The 6,581-nt window shown below is 53.2% G+C and overlaps 1 long non-coding RNA gene across 1 annotated transcript; it reads right to left on the minus strand.

Annotated features, from left to right (window-relative positions):
- Positions 1-1,813: 1,813 nt before the first annotated feature.
- LOC133774995 (uncharacterized) lies at positions 1,814-3,881 on the minus strand. The gene is made up of 3 exons (XR_009868190.1): positions 3,741-3,881; positions 2,876-2,993; positions 1,814-1,938 (listed from the first exon to the last, which is right to left on the minus strand). It is a non-coding gene; the product is annotated as an uncharacterized LOC133774995 (long non-coding RNA).
- Positions 3,882-6,581: the final 2,700 nt, after the last annotated feature.

The raw sequence follows: 6,581 nt of genomic DNA on the forward strand, positions 1-6,581 counted from the left end.
ACATCGGGAGAATCTCATGCGCACACAGCCACATTTGACGTGGAACCTCAGTATGGGAGACGTGGAAGAGGGGGCAGGATAGCCCCTCTCACACAGAGGCCCTGAGGCATCCTAGGATTTCTCCATCATGAGCGGGAACTTTCATTTTGTAAACCAGGAAGCCAGAGCTCAGAGAGGGTGAGTGACGTTCCTGAGAGCTCCCAGCGCTGGCGAGAGGCGGTTACTTCTTCTTGCCTCACTCTGTAAGGCTTGGGGGCAGTAGAAAGGTGGGTGTGGACACTGCCATCGACAGTGGCCTTTGAATCCCAAAAGGGGCTGTGTGGCAGAGCGGAGTAAGCCCTGGGTTCTGTGACAGCAGCTTATAACTACCCACTATTGGCCTCGGCTCTGCCCCGTGCACAACACACGGCCAACGATGGGATTTGTGATAAGGATCTCAGGATGGGATTACGGGGGCTGGCGTTGTGGTGCGGCCGGTTAAGCCTCTGCTTGTGAGGCTGCATCCCCTATGGGCGGCCCATTTGAGTCCCGGCTGCTCCACTTCAATCCAGCTCCATGCTAACGCGCCTGGGAAAGCAGTGGAATGCAACCCAAGGGCTTGAGCTCCTACCACCCACGTGGGAGACCTGGATGGAGTTCCTCGCTCCAAACTTGAGCCTGGCCCAGCCCTGGCTATGTTGTGTGTTTGGCATCTAAGGTTAGCAGGCTACTGAGGGTTGGCACAAGACACGGTACCACTGCCTTGAAATCTGTGCTTTGTACATATTTCCAGCTCCAGCCACCCCCGCTGCCGTCTGCACAGGCAAGCATGAGTTACAGGCTTTTGCTCTCCACCCCCCAACAAGGAAAACGTCGTAGTCAGCCTTCAAGGCTCAGTGAGGATTTCTGAATGAGGTGGGACTGAATTCTTTCCATCTTTCACCCTGGAAGTTAAGAGGCCCCCGGAGCAGCTGGTTTATTAGGGGCCCGTAAGAACCGCACTATAACCAGGACACCGCCGGTCATAAACCTGTACCTTGAAGTTTGCAACAAATCCTGTAATGGTGAGCCAGGACGAGCTCTTGTCTCCGTCAGCACAAAAAAGAAAATAAAAGAAAATAAAAGGGTGAAATGCAAACTCAAGCAGAAAGAGACAGGAGGGAGGGAAGGCAGGAAGCACGCGGGAGAGAAACAACAGCAATGCTTGGCGTGGCGGCGATCGTGGCTGTCGTGGCGTGAAGCAAAACAGGTGCAGGGTGAAGACCCCTGCCCACGAGGCCCCAGGGCGGGGCCTGGCTCCTGAGAAGAGGGGGAGAGGGACAACTTGAACAGAAGACGCACGCACACACGCGCACACACGCACACGCATGCACGGCCAAACGAGGAGAGGCTAAGAGCAGAACCCATGTCCACAACACAGTCACCTTGGGGCCTCGATGCAGCTTCCACGGTTGATGCCTTGCAACCTCGTAGGAGGAGAAGGCTGGGGTATCTTCTCTCCTCTCTGCTGGTGCTGCTTGGTGCTGAACTGACTGTCCTGTGAATAGCCCGAGATACTCTAAGGTGGAACAAGGGCCATGTTGGCGCAGAGCGAGCTAGACCTCAGCACACCCGCTGCCCACTGAGGCCAGGACAGCAATCAGGACAAGCCCTCTGGAAGCAGCGAGAGGCCAGCACTCACCCGCCTGGCCCCTGCTCCGCAGGGCACCTGCTTTGGCCCTAGGCCCCATGTACTACTGTGGCAAACCCTGCCACGCCACAGCACAAGGTCCGTTCCTCCTTCCTCATCAGCACGACTCTGATTTTATTTGGGGTGACCGTGTGAAGTTTGCTGGGGAGATTTAGGGAAAATGCTTGCTTTCCTGAGAACTGAGAAAAAGAAGGCTGGTGGCTTCCTTCTCCTCTGTTCTTCCCTTGAACACTGACGCGATGTCTGGAGCTGCAGGAGCCATATTGTGACTGTCAGAGAAGGCAAAAGCCAACACCCCGAAGATTACAAGACAGACATTTGAAAAACTGATCCCGCACCTCCCACCTCTGAACCTCTGTTATAGGAGAAAAATAAACACTCCTTTGTTTAAGTCGCTGCTAGTTCAGGTTTTTTTTTTTTTTTTTTATTATTTTGTTTTTCAGAATGTGCAGGCAAACTCCGTCGTGACGGGACGTTCACAGAGAAGGGACTTGGCACCTCTTTGCTTTTTTAACTTCCAGCCTCCCTGTTGCCTTTCTCTAGCTCATGCATCTTAGTTGCCAAAGTATTAAATAACCCTCCACATTCCTGCTGGTGTAAAACTATGCCTTGGGCTGGGCTGGGGCAAAGGGAGAAGCTTCCGGGGCCCCGGCTGGCTCAGATCTCTCCAGCTGTCTGTTCGTGGCCCCTGCCCTCCCGTGCCCCTGCCGCCAGCGCTCCTAGGATCTCAGCTGGCCCCAGCCTTCACTTGGGGCTTACTCCTGGGACCTCATCTCCGATCTCAAACGGGTTAAAATTTTTTATCGATTTATTTTTCTTTTTTTGCCAGTATGTAGGGAGGAAGAAGAGGGAAAATAAATTATACATCTCCCAAGATACGATCTGTAGTTAATTCTTAATTAGGACTGACAGATGCTTCCCCCATAATCCTATTCCCAACATGTTCTGTTTGCTTTGTTTGGTGCTGGAAGATATATTGTGACACAGTAATGACCTTTCTAAGCTTGTCCTGGAAGTGTTATTGGCATTCTAATGATTTATTGCATGTTCCAGTTGATTAGAGGGCCATTTGTCAACATTTTATTTCTCTCTCCATAAACCTGTCTCCTGCGTCACAGGACATTCACTGGCATGAAATTTAAACAAATACAGTACACAGCTCTTATTCAACTGCTGGCCTCACTCAGAGGCTTGGCGCTTGCTTACCCGTTCTGGCCAAGGAGGTCTTTTTATGACTCAGGCCGCTGTGGCTTCCGCGCAGGGGCAGGTCCTGGTGTCTCTCGGAGACTGGGAATGACTGTCCTCCGTATTGATTGTCCATTTCCTGCAGTGGGAGTCTTCCTTTGTAAAATAAACTCATATAGATTGTTTAAAGATTTGCTTTATTTATTTGAAAAGCAGAGTGCGAGAGAGGGAGAGAGAAAGAGAGAGAGAGAGAGAGAGAGAGAGAGAGAGAGAGAGAGATCTTCCATCTGCCGATTCGCTCCTCAAATGACTGCAACAGCCGATGCTGGGCCAGGCTGAAGCCACAAGCCTGGAACTCCATCCAGGTCTTCCACATGGGTGGCAGGAGCCCAAGCACTTCTGCTGCCTTCCTAGGCACGTTAACAGGAAGCTGGATCGGAAGTGGTGTAGCCTGGGCTCCTGCCAGCATTGCAGATGGCAGCTTAACCCGCTAAGCTACAATGCTGTCCCTAAATGTATAAGTGCATAAAATTAAAGCTATATATATATATAGATAGATAGATAGATATAGATATTTGACAGGCAGAGCATTTAAGTCATCTTCCATGGAATCTCTGAGAGGCAGAGATTGAGAGAGATTGAGAGAGAGAGAGAGAGAGAGAGAATGATCACTTATATCTACCGATTCACTCCCTCAATGTGCATAATGACTGGGGCTTGCCCTGGCCAAAGCTGGCCGAAGCTGGGAGCTGAGAACTCCACCCGGATTCCTCTAGGGGTGTGAGGGACCCATCATGGCCGCCTCCCGAGTCTGCGTTGTGGGGGGCTGGAGTCAGGGGCCGGGGCTGGATGTCAGAGAGCCTGACGTGGGAAGGGGACGTCTTACCCGCCAGGCTGCATGGCCTGCCGAGGAAGACCTTTCTGAGCCGAGTCGCTCAGATCAGCTTCCTGTTGCTTGCGCCGCCTCCGTCTCAGGGTTTCCAGGCAGTCATCTGATGCCCGTTGGCACGCAAGGCAGAGCTTGGCTGCAACAGGAGTTGCTGACCTGCCCCAACCAGCCAGCCTGGCGGCTTTGCCTCTGAACTCTTTGCAACCACCGACTCACCACCCAAGGGACAGGACCAAGCAAGCCCAGGGGACACGCAGGGAAAATATGAGTCACACCAGCGCGGGGCGAAGCTCGTCCTCTTCCGGCCTCCCTGAGTGACCTTGGGCCCCTGCTGGCTCATCCAGGCCCTCAGAGTTTGGGGATGAATACGTTCATTACCCATGCAGCGCTGGGAAGCCCTTTTGAGAAAGGCTTTATATAAACGCCTGGATCTTCTCGTGCTGACACTGCGTCGGTTAACACGCTTCTGAGCTGCTCTGTAAGGCGCTGGGTGGGAGGGCGGTGGTGTTGGGGAAGGAACAGAGGCTTGCTTTCAGCCCCAGCTTGAGAAGCTGCAACTCTTCCCCTGTGTGTGTGCACACACATTTGCTCAGGGACAACCCCGACTTGCTAAGGTTCAAGATCAGCCTGACGGGCCAGCACTGTGGTACAATGGCTTACGACTCCAGCATCCCAAGGGAGCAGGGGTTCAAGTCCTGGTTGCTTTGCTTCCAACCCAGCTCTTTGAAAATGCAGCTGGGGAAGCATTGGAGGTTGGCCCCAAGTGCTTGGGTCCCTGCCTCCCACGGGGGAGAGACCCAGATGGAGTTCCTGGCTCCTGGCTTGGGTCTGGATTAGCCCTGGCTGGTGTGGGCATTTGGGGAATGAACCAGCACAGTTCTCTATCCAATACATACATACAGAAGTCTTTTTTTCTCTTTCTAGGAAACGATGCAACCTGAACCGTGCCTAGCTTCCCTCACACTCCTGCGTCTCCAGGAGATCCCGATCCCAGCCCCCAGTGCTGTGTCTGTTAAGTTAGGCGGTGACACTGGGAAGCTAAGGTACAGCCCCCCGTGTTGGAGATCCACATGTGCTTCCCACAGGCCTCCCCTGACCTCCACATTGACAGTGAGTTTGTGATTCACTGGCACGTGTTAGCTTCCTGAGAGCTGCTTTTTCTTCTTGCAATGCATTTCTCAATGCATGGCCTGTGCGTGCATCCACTCAGCCAGTGGCCCAATCAGAAACCTGCAAAGCACCATCATTGGCTCCCTGCTTCCCCTGACCTTCCGTAGGGCCTGGTGGCATCCGTGCATGGCGTATTTATTTGCACTACGCCCCGCCACACACACACACACACACACACTCAACGGTCTCTTGTTGGACCATGACAATGCATGCCTTGCCTCTTCGTCCCTGCCTGGTGAGAAAGCCTGAGCCAGGAGGCAGCAGCCAACCGTCTGTGACCATCTGGAGCCTTCTCCTGGCTGCCACAGGGTGGTGGCACAGAGAATCCATGGATTCCCTCTGGTGATGGAAGGAGACCACAGCCTCCCTGCACTCAGCGGGGCATTTTTACCCCAACCGGAGGATGGGGGGACAGTGTGCAGATGCTGCTGAATGCTAGACAGCCAAACGATGACAAGTATCTGCTCTGGCCTGCCCTCCCCCACCCCCTTTATGGCCTGGCTGCCCCTGGGGTTTCACACTCTCTTGTAAGCCAGTGATCCCCCAGGCTGAAGTCCTCAACTGTAAAATTAGGCCTGGTCCTCTGGGCCTGGCATTTCAGACAACTCCAGGCCTGGCCCTTGTGTCCCCTGGTCACAGCAGCTCCTGCTCCACCATGCCATTTCCGGCCTCTCCCTCTTAAAGTTGGCCAGGCACTCTTGTTCCTCGGAGCTTTGAACTTGTCCATCTACAGATTAGTCTGCACTCCCAGAACCTCTTCTCCATCCTTGTGTTCCAGGCAAGTTTCTTTTTTTAATTTTTATTTGACAGGTAGAGTTACAGACAGTGAGAGAGAGAGAGAGAGAGAGAGAGAGAGAGAGAGAGAGAGAGAAGGTCTTCCTTCCGTTGGTTCATTCCCAAATAGCAGCTACGGCTGGCACTGTGCCGACCCAAAGCCAGGAGCCAGGTGCTTCTTCCTAGTTTCCCATGCAGGTGCAGGGGCCCAAATACTTGGGCCATCCTCCTCTGCCCTCCCGGGCCATAGCAGAGAGCTGGACTGGAAGAGGAGCAACCGGGACTAGAACCTGGTGCCCATGTGGGATGCTGGCACTGCAGGCGGAGGATTAACCAAGTGAGCCACGGTGCCGGCCCCTCCAGGCCGATTTCTACTCATGTACATTGGTCTCTGTGTCCAGGTCCACCACCACCAAGAAGCCTTCTCTGGGGCAGATTCTCCTACAGCCCTGTCACCACTTCTTCCTTTTTTTAAGCTTTATTTATTTATTTGAAAGTCAGAGTTACACAGAGAGAGAAGGAGATGCAGAGAGAGAGAGAGAGAGAGAGAGAGAGAGAGGTCTTCCATCTGATGGTTTACTCCCCAGATGGCTGCAATAATGGCTGGAGCTGAGCCACTCTGAAGCCAGGAGCCAGGAACTTCTTCTGGGACAGACCCAAGCACCTGCTTGGCCACAGAAGAGAGCTGGATCAGAAGTGGAGCAGCCGGGACGCGAACTGTGTCCATGTGGGATGCCGGTGCCACAAGCAGAGGCTTAGCCCGCTACTCCATAGCTCCGGTCCCTGCCATTTTTAACCTTTTTTTAAAGATTTTTTTTATTTATTTGACATGTAGAGTTACAGATGGTGAGAGAGAGAGACAGAGAGAAAGGTCTTCCTTCCATTGGTTCACTC

This window comes from Lepus europaeus, chromosome 16, assembly GCF_033115175.1.
Source record: "Lepus europaeus isolate LE1 chromosome 16, mLepTim1.pri, whole genome shotgun sequence".
NCBI lineage: Eukaryota > Metazoa > Chordata > Mammalia > Lagomorpha > Leporidae > Lepus > Lepus europaeus.